This window comes from Lactuca sativa, chromosome 3 (assembly GCF_002870075.4).
Source record: "Lactuca sativa cultivar Salinas chromosome 3, Lsat_Salinas_v11, whole genome shotgun sequence".
Taxonomy (NCBI): Eukaryota; Viridiplantae; Streptophyta; class Magnoliopsida; order Asterales; family Asteraceae; genus Lactuca; species Lactuca sativa.
The window spans coordinates 164898379-164912661 of record NC_056625.2 but is presented as its reverse complement, the minus strand read 5'-3'; the positions used below and the strand labels follow the sequence as shown (position 1 = coordinate 164912661).

The 14283-nt window shown below is 31.0% G+C and overlaps 1 long non-coding RNA gene across 1 annotated transcript; it reads left to right on the top strand.

The window, feature by feature from the left end:
- The first annotated feature begins 9211 nt into the window (after positions 1-9211).
- Positions 9212-9804, top strand: LOC122196912 (uncharacterized). Its single transcript, XR_006189413.1, has 2 exons — positions 9212-9330; positions 9585-9804. It is a non-coding gene; the product is annotated as an uncharacterized LOC122196912 (long non-coding RNA).
- The last annotated feature ends 4479 nt before the right edge of the window (positions 9805-14283 follow it).

Below are 14283 nucleotides of genomic sequence, written 5' to 3'. Positions count from 1 at the left end.
GCATGGTTTGTAGAGAGATGCTTGACCTGTCGCAGGGTTAAGGCCGAGCATCAACGTCCGCATGGTAAGTTGCAGCCTTTAGAGATTCCCGAGTGGAAATGGGAACAGATTACCATGGATTTCATCACCAAATTGCCAAGAACCGTGAGGGGTGTCGATGCAATTTGGGTGATTGTGGATAGGTTGACAAAGAGTGCTCACTTCCTGGCCATCAGTGAGAGCTCTTCCGTGGAGAAGTTGGTGGAGATGTACGTGAGAGAGGTGGTATCGCGGTATGGAGTGCCGATTTCGATTGTCTCAGATCAAGATGTACGTTTCACTTCTAGATTCTGGAAAAAGTTTCATGAGGAATTGGGTACGAAACTGCATTTTAGTACAGCGTACCACCCCCAGACCGACGGGCAGAGTGAGCGGACGATTCAGACGCTCGAGGACATGCTCTGAGCATGTGTGTTGGATTTCAGCGGAAGTTGGGACACGTATTTTCCCTTGGCAGAGTTCTCTTACAACAACAGCCATCATTCGAGCACTGGCATGCCGCCCTTTGAGCCGTTGTATGGGAGGAGGTGTCGGACTCCTATCTGCTGGGGAGAAGTAGGGCAGCACGTGATGGGTAGTACCGAGATCATGCTTCAGAAGACAGAGCAGATCCAGCATGTCAGACAGAGGTTGTTGACCGCTTAGAGTCGTCAGAAGAGTTATGCGGACAGACGTCGGTCTGAGCTTGAGTTTCAGGTTGGCGACTTTGTGCTCCTGAAGGTCTCTCCTTGGAAAGGAGTGGTTCGATTCAGGAAGTGGGGCAAGTTGGGGCCCCGATATATTGGTCCTTTCAGGGTGGTCGCGAGGGTAGGCAGGGTAGCCTATCGTTTGGAGTTGCCAGCAGAGTTGGGTAAGTTTCACGACACTTTCCACGTGTCGCAGTTGCGAAAGTGCGTAGCCGACGAGTCGGCAGTAGTGCCACTAGAAGATATTCAGGTGGATGCGAGCCTGAATTATGATGAGAGACCAGTGGCAATCAGAGATCGAAAGATCAAGGTCCTGAGGAATAAAGAGGTGCCACTGGTGCAGGTCCAGTGGCAGCATCGGAAAGGGTCAGAGTTAACTTGGGAGCTGGAGCGTGAGATGCGTGAGCAGCATCCGGAGTTATTTGCAGAGTGAGACTTCGAGGGCGAAGTCTGATTCTATTGGGGGAGAATTGTAACACCCGGATTCCCAGGTATTATTTTTATTCTTTTATTTTTGGGTGATGTGAGGAGACTCGGCGAGTTGGAGTCTAAACTCGCCGAGTAGGATCGCGGTTTTGCACGCGGGTCCGCGTCTGGACTCGACGAGTCCACGCGGTTTAATGAAACCCTAATTTCCAGGGTTTGAGACCTATTTAAAGGGGCTTATGGTCGTCATTTGCGGCCACCAAGCCTAGAGAGAAACCTTAAAGAGATCTTGAGCATTTTGGGAGAGAGAGGAGGCCATTGTTAACCTTTGAAGCATTGTTTGGCAAGGCAAAGGAGATTCTAGCTAAGAGGAGGCAAGGGAGGGGACATCCTTCTAATTTGGAGCTCAGAACATCACCTTGGAGGTAATATTTTGGCTCCCTTTTCTGTTGTTATGATGAACATGGGGGTTTAGGGTTTCTTGACCCCTTTGTTGGTTAGATTTTATGTCCATTTCGTCCCTATTTGTGATGAGGCTTGAAATGGGATCCATAGAGGTCCAGAGAAGCTTTATTCCTTAAGCTTTATGAGGATTCATGGGAGTTTTGGCCAAGGGTTATGAGATATGGGGATAAAACATCATATAGGAGCAAATAGATGTTGTTTGGGCATCAAGGTTTGGACTTTACGTGATTATCATGCTTGGGGAGGCCAGATCTATGATTGTATGGAACAGATCTGACCTCAGAAGTGAGTTTGAGTTTATGCATGGCATGAACTCGCCGAGTCTGAAGAACAGACTCGGCGAGTAGTATGAAGTTTGCCCGTAATCACTTAGTGAGTGGTCTTGCCGAGTTGAGGGAGTGACTCAGTGAGTCAGGGTGAGTCGGGGGGACTGAGTCAAGCCGGAACTCGCCGAGTTGTTCTTCAGACTCGGCGAGTTGAGTCGTGGTGGCCCCGCGATTCATGCCAAGTGGAACTCGTCGAGTCAGAGAAGTACTCGGCGTGTCGAGAGAGGATCCAAGAGAGTCAGTGGACACGTATAGACTCGCCGAGTCGCCCTAGTGCACTCGCCGAGTCCGGTCAAAGTTGACCGTTGACCTTGTTGACCTTTAGGGTTGAGTGCAGTTGTATTTATGAGTGTATTACTTTGTATGATTAGGCAGAGGCTAGATCACGTTTATTCCGAGACAGACGATTACCGAGACATCGAGGTGAGTCTTCTCACTATACTTACCTAGAGTGGTATACTGTGTAGGTCAGAGGGTCTTATGTGTTATGTATGAGATTATGTGTATGTTGTTATAGACCGGACCGAAGGGTCCAACGATACAGACCGGGCCGGAGGGCCCAACAAGCTATGAACGGACCAGAGGGTCCAATTAGCTACGAGACTGGAGGGTCCCGCTGAGACATATCGACCGGAGGGTCGTATTATAGCCTTGAGTGGCGTATGTGTTGTATGCGGTATATTTGGGGAACTCACTAAGCATTTATGCTTACAGTTGTTGTGTGATGTGTTTCAGATACCAGTGATGAGCGCGGGAAGGCGCCGACATGATTCGTACACACTTGAGGAGTTTATGTTTTGGATTCTGGGGAGATGTCTTTGTGATAAATACATTTGAAACAATATGTTGATGTTATTTTGTGAAAAACGATGATTTTGAAAATAAAAAAATTTGTTTTGGAAATTTGCATCGTTACAATACATGTTGTAAGATATCCAAGTTTGTATGTAAGTTTCTTTCCATTATTTACTTTTAGTTTTCTAAGGGATTTCCCTAAAGGGAAATCCTTAAGTCCTATAATATCATGTAATTTTTGTTTGAAGTTCCCATACATTTATATGATATTTTAATTTTCATTTGTAAGTTTATTGTAAAATATATTCTAAGATAAAATAAAGTCTGTTTAATAAAAATATTGTCTATAAAAAAATTTGTCAATATCGCATCTTAATAGTGTTTATAATCATTTTTTTCCTACTAGGTGACCCACACATATGGACAAACAAAGGACTGGAGTGAGCCTATTATAATGTCTTTTTCTGGTGGGGAAAAGTGTTTAATTGAGATTATACATACAGACATACACAATAATAAACATAAAAAGGAAGAATAAAAAAATTATAGGGAACAAGAGAAAAAAAATAAAATAAAATAAAAACAAACAAAAATAAAAATAAAAAGAAAATTATATGGAACAAAACTAAAATTATACTGATATTTAGGAACAAACTTAAGAGAAGTACCGAGTACGGCTTTTGCAAACCATATAAACACACACCACATGATACGCGATATATAAACACAAAACACACGATACAAAACACACTACAATAGACACCACCTTTAATATCCCCCCCTTTTCATTTGGTATCGGGACAAATGTTATAGATGTTTAGAAGAGTACTCTAATAGGAAATTACTATAGAAATTTTCAAGAATTAGAATCAGAAGAAATTATAAGTATTTAGAAATATTTTTAGGAGAAAGTGTAAAAGCAATATGTGAAGCTTGTAAAAATGAACAAACAGAGGAATATATATATATATATATATATATATATATATATATATATATATATATATATATATATATATATAATTAAGAAATTTAGGAAGTAGTCCTTATAATTTTGTTAACAAAATACATGCATTAATAACTGGATCAGATCCAAATTCAGGACATGTAGAAGTCCAGAAAAAAGCTATGTGAGACTTAGAACAATTACATTTAAAAAATTGGACTAGTAGCTTATATGTTAAAAATATTGTAAATCATTATGTTTATGTAACTACTATTGCAGGAAACACTTTTAACAAAGAAATAGGAGAAAAGTTATTTCATAAATTACATGGACCCTTAGGACTAGAAATTCATACAAAATGGAATGAATTACCAAAGGTTAAAAATAATCCAACTAATTTATGAACTATAACACCACGATCTCAATTTATTATAAAAATATTAGAAGAAAAATGTGTAGATTTACAAATACAAAAACAACTAAAACAAAGTGATTACAAATTTTATGGTGACATATATACACCCCAAACTTATGGTTTAAGAAATAAACCACATAGAAATAATAACTATGTAAAATACAAGAAAATGAATCAAAAGAAATATTATTTAAGAAAACATATTAGAAGGTAACCATATTTAGATGAAAAAATACATGTTAGAAATTCAAACCATAAAGAAATTATTAAAACAAACTTAGTTGTTTTGTTTGCAATAGTACTCAAAATCTAGCTAGAACTTATCCAAAAAGACAAAACAATTATGAGAAAAATAATATACTAATAGAATGTGTAAATGAAGATTTAATACTTGTAGATGAAAGTATTAGTGATAATGAATCAATTTATAGTATAGTCTCAATAGATGAAACCATTACGATACAAAAGAGGAACACAAGATGTAATACCATTAAAGAATTTTCAAAAGTAAATATAGAATATGAAGATTCAACCAGTGAAGTAGGATTTGAATTAATGAATATAGAAGAATGTAATCATAATCTGCAAAAGAGTTTAGGATCAGATAATATCTCATGTTTTGTTTTTAAATTTTATCCTCAAAAAAATCTAAGAGAGTGGTGTGTAAAATATGTTTTTATACAAATTGTGGTTATAGTAAATAATATACTTTGCCACCCAAGACATGGGTTAGAAAACTAAACCTAAAAAACAATGATTTTATTATTGGTTTAAGCTTGGTTTTGAAAGACCATGGTGCTCTAACAATTTCAAAAGATTACCTTCCTTTTCAAAAACATTCTCTTCTTGCCCTTATTACAACAATATATTTTCCTCCTCGAATTGAATATGCATAAACTAGTAAAATAGAATCAACATGTAAATGTAAAGAAGAAAATGAATGTTAGTTAACAGAAGAAAGTAAAGATGTAACAGATACACAAGAAACAAATGTTGAAATATATAATTTTATAGAAGTTGATTATAATTTCATAAAATCAGAGCAAGTTTATACAACTTTAGTAACTTAACATGAAATAGATCAATTGACTTCAGAACTAGAAAAATGGAAATAATAGGAGAAAATGTTCTAAAATATTGGGAGAATGATAAAATAGTACGTGAATTAAAAATCAAAAATCCAACGTACATAATTAGAACTAAAAATATAGAACCAACTAACAAAGATATAGATGATTTCAAATTACATATTTCAAAATTATTAAAATTAGGAGTTATAAGAAAGTTTGATAGTCCTCATATATCTGCAACATTCATAGTAAGAAAACATTTAGAAATAGTAAGAGGAAAAAGTAGAATGGTAATTAACTATAAAAGAATAAATGATAATAAAATAGATGATTCTTATAACATACCAGAAAAAACTATTTTAAATCAATAGAATTTTTTAAACATAAAAGTGACCCTCTTAAACTTGAAGAGATTGAAGCCATCAACAAGACCCGCAGTCAAGCTACACACCGCAATCAAGAACCATATCCCCAGATGAAGTCATCAATCTTAGTTTTAGTTTTATCTGTTTTTTATGTCTTTACACTTCTTTGTCTAGCGTGCCTTGCATGACAACCTTAGACAGATTTAACTTTGTAATCTTAGATACTCTATAAATAGAGCACTCTCTTACTAAATGAATATCATCGATTAATTATCTCTATCTTGAAATATCACATTCTCTCTTACTTTCTCATCTTAAAAGATCTTTAGATTCTAATATTAACATCGTTATCTCTTCGAAGCAATTCATCTTTGACTTAATCACTAAGTTTGATCTCATTTACTAACTTGGGTTGACTACAATCCTTGTTAAGAATCAACTTAAGTGTCTTCTTGATATAATACTTGTTGTCATTTATATTTCCTTATATCTCCGCATTTAATCATCTAACTATCTAACTCTAACTTATTATTATTGTTGAGCTTTAAGAACCACTGAGTTAAACTTCATTCCGCATTATTATTTGTTCTAACGTTTGTTCAAGTGTGTTACTCAAGTTTTTCTCTCAACAAGAATTCAAAATTCAAAAGTATTTACCAAATTTGATTTAAAATCTGGTTTTTGAAAAATAAAAATGCATCCTAATAGTATAGAATAGACTGCTTTTACAAGTCCAAAAGGATTTTTTGAATGGCTAGTCATTCCTTTTTGAATAAAAAAATGCCCCTAGTATGTTTCAAAGAAAAGTGGAAGATATATTTAATAAAAATAAAATTTTTGCTATTATATATATATATATATATATATATATATATATATATATATATATATATATATATATACATATATATATATATATATATATATATATATATATATATATGATATTTTAGTATTTAGTAAAAATAGACAAGAATATAGAGGACACTTGCATATCATATTCTCAAAAATTATTAAACGTGGTCTGATCATATGTAAAAAGAAGATGCAACTTCTTAAAAACTATATTGATTTCTTAGGAGTTAATGTAGGAGAAGGAAAAATAAATTACAACCTCATATACAAAAGTTTTTGTGTTTAATAAATTTTGCTAAACCATAGATTAAAGATTTAGGAAAACTAGTTGGACCTTTATATTCTATAACATCTATTACATGTGAAAGATATTTTAATCAAGAAGATATAAAATTAGTACAAATATTAAAAGAAAAATTAAAAACCTCCCAGAATTAGCAATTCCATTATATACACATTATTTGATAATAGAAACGGATGGATGTAGTAACGTTTGGGGAGCAATTCTTTGATGTAAACCAAACAAATTTAGTGAAAAAAATTTGGAAAGAGTTTGTAGATATAATAGCGGTAAATATACAAAAAAAAAATGTAATATTAGTAGTATAGATGCAGAACTACTTGTCAGCAATTATGCGTTAGACAATTTTGAAATGACTCTTAGAAGTGATGGTAAAGCTATTTTTTCCTTTTACAATAAAATGAATAGAGATAGCAAAAGAATTAGTAGAAGGAGATGGTTAAATTTCTTAGATCGAATAACAAACACTAGATTAATTATTCATACAGAAGACATTAAAGGAAAAGATAATATGGTTGTTGATATTCTAAGTAGATTATTAGAAAATAAATTTAGAAAAAATGATTCTGTATTTTCCATCTCAGGTGTCTAGATCCAATTCAGGTATCCTCGAGGTCATCCACCATTTCGCGGTATGATCAGGCCAGAAGGAATTCCATTAGTAAATTCTTTTGCAGCAAGACCAATACAATCTACGAACTGATACTATTAAGATGATATTAGATTTGGCAATCAGACTTTACAAGTTTTTCCAAATAGTAATATTTCTTTTAAAGCTTTACCACATGTTTCTCTTAGTAAAGAAGAAAATTGTTTATTAGATAATTTATGGATAGACTATGGACTGGATCCTAAATATAGAAAATATTTTATTTCATGTTTAAATGCTTTATCAGAACATTTTAACCAGGTTTCTTCCACATATAGATAGACAGAAAATATTTTATGTTGTTTTGAAGGGTAGAAAGACAGGTTTTTTCCACACATAGATAGAAGTAGTTTAAGCCATACAAGGATTTACTGATCCATTATATAAATTATTTAATGATTATCAACAAGCCTTAACAATAACATGAATGGAATTAGACATGTATTTTTATATATCAAACTCTCTTAAGCATTATGTAGAACCTCCAGTTACTTATTCAGTAACCAAAGATTCAAGTCAAATTTTGTTTTGTGATCACTGTGAAACCATGAAAAAAAATTACAAATTTTTAAAATGAAGAAATCTACAAGCTTAGAAACGAAAAACAAGATATAATTAATAGAATTAACAATTTATGAAAAAGTTTTCATTCTCAACAAACATAAGTAATATATCATTCTATTGGTTCCTCTTTTGATCCCAAAAGAAGAGTAAGATGGGTACACACTCCCTCAATGAGTGATACAGAAGGCACTAGTAAGCCAGAGAAGTTAATTACTAGCTAGTCCAATGAGTCCGAAAACTGGGAAAGACTTACCAAATTTGGTTATAGCTATGAGATTGCTAAAATCTCAGGAGACACAGATGACTCCTGATGCCTCTACAAACAAAAATAAGGAGACACAGGGGACTCCATTTACCTCTAAAAATAAAAATAAACAAACAATAGAAATTTAGGATTCACTTGGAGAACAGGGGAAACTTAGAGATTTTTTAGTCAAATATAGTCTTACACCCAGTCCAAATAATCAAGAATTTTCCTCTTTCACCTTAATTCCAGAAAACCTAGATTCCTCTAATTATAAAGATGCCCAAAATCCAAATTATTCCCAAGAAAGCCTCCAAAATATTACAAATCAGATAGGAGATTATAAAAAATACTATGAAGCCTCTTCTCTATAAAAAAATAAAAAGAAAAAAAATTAATGAAGAAACTCTCCATTAAGTAGTTAATAAAATGGTTCAAAAATATTGAAGACTATGATTCCAGATTTAGATGATAATTCATAAAAAAAATTATTGAAGATAAATCAAGAAAATACATTCATTTGCCAGCTTATTTGTCTTGCTCAAATGATAACATCTCTAACGAAGAAAGTGGAAGCAATTATTTAGAAAACCAATTTGATCTAGATGAAGACAACAATCAATCAAATGGTGCAGTTTTTTGATTCGTTTGCCAGACAAATCTCGACACTTGAAGATTTTGTATTATTGAAGATTCTCTCGAAGATAATAAAAAAAGAAAAAAATTACTATTGAAGATTCTTTAAAAGATAAAAAAAAAAAGTTACTATTGAAGATTCTTTAAAGATAAGAAAGGCAACTTTAGTCAACAATAATACACAAGACCATCGTAACTACTATTCCAGGATTTCAATTTAGACGACAACTTCTTTATGAGTGTTATTTCAAGAATTAATATCAAGACCTCCACCACCACAAACATCACCTATCAACTTTATGAATAACTATACAAAGACCCCCACAATGCTTAATAAAGACACTTGTGCATTATATTCAATAGTCCCGGTTATAATTCCACTATTAAATTTCATATATAAAGAAACGATTGTTTAGAAGTGAGACACACCTACTAAGAAGCAAAAAAAAACCTCTCCCTCTCACTTTCTCTTAACCCATTTACTTAAAAGTTCTTGAACTCCTCTTCAAGTTTGTTGCATACATGTTGTAAGATATCCAAGTTTGTATGTAAGTTTCTTTCCATTATTTACTTTTAGTTTTCCAAGGGATTTCCTGAAAGGGAATTCCTTAAGTCCTATAATATCATGTAATTTTTGTTTGAAGTTCCCATATGTTTGTATGATATTTTAATTTTCATTTGTAAGTTTATTGTAAAATAAACTCTAAGATAAAATAAAGTATGTTTAATAAAAATATTGTCTATAAAAAAATTTGTCAATATCGCATCTTAATAGTGTTTATAATCTTTTATTTCCTACTAGGTGACCCACATATATGGACAGACAAAGGACTGGAGTGAGCCTATTATAATGTCTTTTTCTGGTGGGGAAAATTGTTTAATTGAGATTATACACACAGACATACACAATAATAAACATAAAAAGGAAGAATAAAAAATTATAGGGAACAAGAGAAAAAAAAAATAAAAAAACAAAAATAAACATAAAAATAAAATTATATGGAACAAAACTAAAATTATACTGATATTTAGGAACCAACTTAAGAGAAGTACCGAGTATGGATTTTGCAAACCATATAAACACACACCACACGATACGCGATATATAAACACAAAACACACGATACAAAACACACTACAATAGACACCACCTTTAATATCCCCCCCCCCCTTTCATTTGGTATCGGGACAAATGTTATAGATGTTTAGAAGAATACTCTAATAGGAAATTACTATAGAAATTTTCAAGAATTAGAATCAGAAGAAATTTATAAGTATTTAGAAATATTTTTAGGAGAAAGTGTAAAAGCAATATGTGAAGCTTGTAAAAATGAACAGAGGAATATATATAAAATTAAGAAATTTAGGAAGTAGTCCTTATAACTTTGTTAACAAAATACATGCATTAACAACTGGATCAGATCCAAATTCAGGACATTTAGAAGTCCAGAAAAAAGCTATGTGAAACTTAGAACAATTACATTTAAAAAATTGGACTAGTAGCTTATATGTTAAAAAAATTGTAAATCATTATGTTTATCTAACTACTATTGCAGTAAACACTTTTAACAAAGAAATAGGAGAAAAGTTATTTCATAAATTACATGGACCCTTAGGACTAGAAATTCATACAAAATGGAATGAATTACCAAAGGTTAAAAATAATCCAACTAATTTATGGACTATAACACCACGATCTCAATTTATTATAAAAATATTAGAAGAAAAATGTGTAGATTTAAAAATACAAAAACAACTAAAACAAAGTGATTACAAATTTTATGGTGACATATATACACCCCAAACTTATGGTTTAAGAAATAAACCACATAGAAGTAATAACTATGTAAAGTACAAGAAAATTAATCAAAAGAAATATTATTTGAGAAAATATATTAGAAGGTAACCATATCTAGATGAAAAAATACATGTTAGAAATTCAAACGAGAAAGAAATTATTAAAACAAACTTAGTTGTTTTGTTTGCAATAGTACTCAAAATCTATCTAGAACTTATCCAAAAAGACAAAACAATTATGAGAAAAATAATATACTAATAGAATGTGTAAATGAAGATTTAATACTTGTAGATGAAAGTATTAGTGATAATGAATCAATTTATAGTATAGTCTCAATAGATGAAACCATTACGATACAAAAGAGAAATACAAGATGTAATACCATTAAAGAATTTTCAAAAGTAAATATAGAATATGAAGATTCAACCAGTGAAGAAGGATATGAATTAATGAATATAGAAGAATGTAATCATAATCTGCCAAAGAGTTTAGGATCAGATAATATCTCATGTTTTGTTTTTAAATTTTATCCTCAAAAAAATCTAAGAGAGTGGTGTGTAAAATATGTTTTTATACAAATTGTGGTTATAGTAAATAATATACTTTGCCACCCAAGACATGGGTTAGAAAACTAAACCTAAAATACAATGATTTTATTATTGGTTTAAGCTTGGTTTTGAAAGACCATGGTGCTCTAACAATTTCAAAAGATTACCTTCCTTTTCAAAAACATTCTCTTCTTGCCCTTATTACAACTACATATTTTCCTCCTCGAATTGAATATGCATAAACTAGTAAAATAGAATCAACATGTAAATGTAAAGAAGAAAATGAATGTTAGTTAACAGAAGAAAGTAAAGATGTAACAGATACACAAGAAACAAATGTTGAAATATATAATTTTATAGAAGTTGATTATAATTTCATAAAATCAGAGCAAGTTTATACAACTTTAGTAACTTAACATGAAATAGATCAATTGACTTCAGAACTAGAAAAATGGAAATAATAGGAGAAAATGTTCTAAAATATTGGGAGAATGATAAAATAGTACGTGAATTAAAAATCAAAAATCCAGCGTACATAATTAGAACTAAAAATATAGAACCAACTAACAAAGATATAGATGATTTCAAATTACATATTTCAAAATTATTAAAATTAGGAGTTATAAGAAAATTTGATAGTCCTCATATATCTGCAACATTCATAGTAAGAAAACATTTAGAAATAGTAAGAGGAAAAAGTAGAATGGTAATTAACTATAAAAGAATAAATGATAATAAAATAGATGATTCTTATAACATACCAGAAAAAAAATATTTTAATCAATAGAATTTTTTAAACATAAAAGTGACCCTCTTAAACTTGAAGAGATTGAAGCCATCAACAAGACCCGCAGTCAAGCTACACACCGCAATCAAGAACCACATCCCCAGATGAAGTCATCAATCTTAGTTTTAGTTTTATCTGTTTTTTGTCTTAACACTTCTTTGTCTAGCGTGCCTTGCATGACAACCTTAGACAGATTTAACTTTGTAATCTTAGATACTCTATAAATAGAGCTCTCTCTTACTAAATGAATATCATCGATTAATTATCTCTATCTTGAAATATCACATTCTATCTTACTTTCTCATCGTAAAAGACCTTTAGATTCTAATATTAAGATCGTTATCTCTTCGGAGCAAGTCAGCTTTGACTTAATCACTAAGTTTGATCTCATTTACTAACTTGGGTTGACTGCAATCCTTGTTAAGAATCAACTTAATTGTCTTCTTGATATAATACTTGTTGGCATTTATATTTCCTTATATTTCCGCATTTAATCATCTAACTATCTAAATCTAACTTATTATTATTGTTGAGCTATATGAACCATTGAGTTAAACTTCATTCCGCATTATTATTTGTTCTAACCTTTGTTCAAGTGTGTTACTCAAGTTTTTCTCTCAACAATAATTCAAAATTGTAAAGTATTTACCAAATTTGATTTAAAATCTGGTTTTTGAAAAATAAAAATGCATCCTAATAGTATAGAATAGACTGCTTTTACAAGTCCAGAAGGATTTTTTGAATGGCTAGTCATGCCTTTTTAAATAAAAAAAATGCTCCTAGTATATTTCAAAGAAAAGTGGAAGATATATTTAATAAACATATTTTAGTATTTAGTAAAAATAGACAAGAATATAGAGGACACTTGCATATCATATATATTCTCAAATATTATTAAACGTGGTCTGATCATGTGTAAAAAGAAGATGCAACTTCTTAAAAACTATATTGATTTCTTAGGAGTTAATGTAGGAGAAAGAAAAATAAATTACAACCTCATATACAAAAGTTTTTGTGTTTAATAAATTTTGCTAAACCATAGATTAAAGATTTAGGAAAAATAGTTGGACCTTTATATTCTAAAACGTCTATTACAGGTGAAAGATATTTTAATCAAGAAGATATAAAATTAGTACAAATATTAAAAGAAAAATTAAAAACCTCCCAGAATTAGCAATTCCATTATATACACATTATTTGATAATAGAAACGGATGGATGTAGTAAAGTTTGGGGAGCAATTCTTTGATGTAAACCAAACAAATTTAGTGAAAAAAATTTGGAAAGAGTTTGTAGATATAATAGCGGTAAATATACAGAAAAATGTAATATTAGTAGTATAGATGCAGAACTACTTGTCATCAATTATGCGTTAGACAATTTTGAAATGACTCTTAGAAGTGATGGTAAAGCTATTTTTTCCTTTTACAATAAAATGAATAGAGATAGCAAAAGAATTAGTAGAAGTAGATGGTTAAATTTCTTAGATCGAATAACCAACACTAGATTAATTATTCATACATAACACATTAAAGGAAAAGATAGTATGGTTGTTGATATTCTAAGTAGATTATTAGAAAATAAATTTAGAAAAAATGATTATGTATTTTCCATCTCAGGTGTCTAGATCCAATTCAGGTATCCTCGAGGTCATCCACCATTTCGTGGTATGATCAGGCCAGAAGGAATTCCATTAGTAAATTCTTTTGCAGCAAGACCAATACAACCTACGAACTGATACTATTAAGATGATATTAGATTTGGCAATCAGACTTTACAAGTTTTTCCAAATAGTAATATTTCTTTTAAAGCTTTTCCACATGTTTCTCTTAGTAAAGAAGAAAATTGTTTATTAGATAATTTATGGATAGATTATGGACTGGATCCTAAATATAGAAAATATTTTATTTCATGTTTAAATGCTTTATCAGAACATTTTAACCAGGTTTCTTCCACATATAGATAGACAGAAAATATTTTATGTTGTTTTGAAGGGTAGAAAGACAGGTTTCTTCCACACATGGATAGAAGTAGTTGAAGCCATACAAGGATTTACTGATATATTATATAAATTATTTAATGATTATCAACAAGCTTCAACAATAACATGAATGGAATTTGACATGTATTTTTATATATCAAACTCTCTTAAGCATTATGTAGAACCTCCAGTTACTTATTCAGTAACCAAAGATTCAAGTCAAATTTTGTTTTGTGATCATTGTGAAACCGTGAAAAAAAATTACAAATTTTTAAAATGAAGAAATCTATAAGCTTAGAAACAAAAAACAAGATATGATTAATAGAATTAACAATTTATGAAAAAGTTTTCATTCTCAACAAACATAAGTAATATATCATTCTATTGG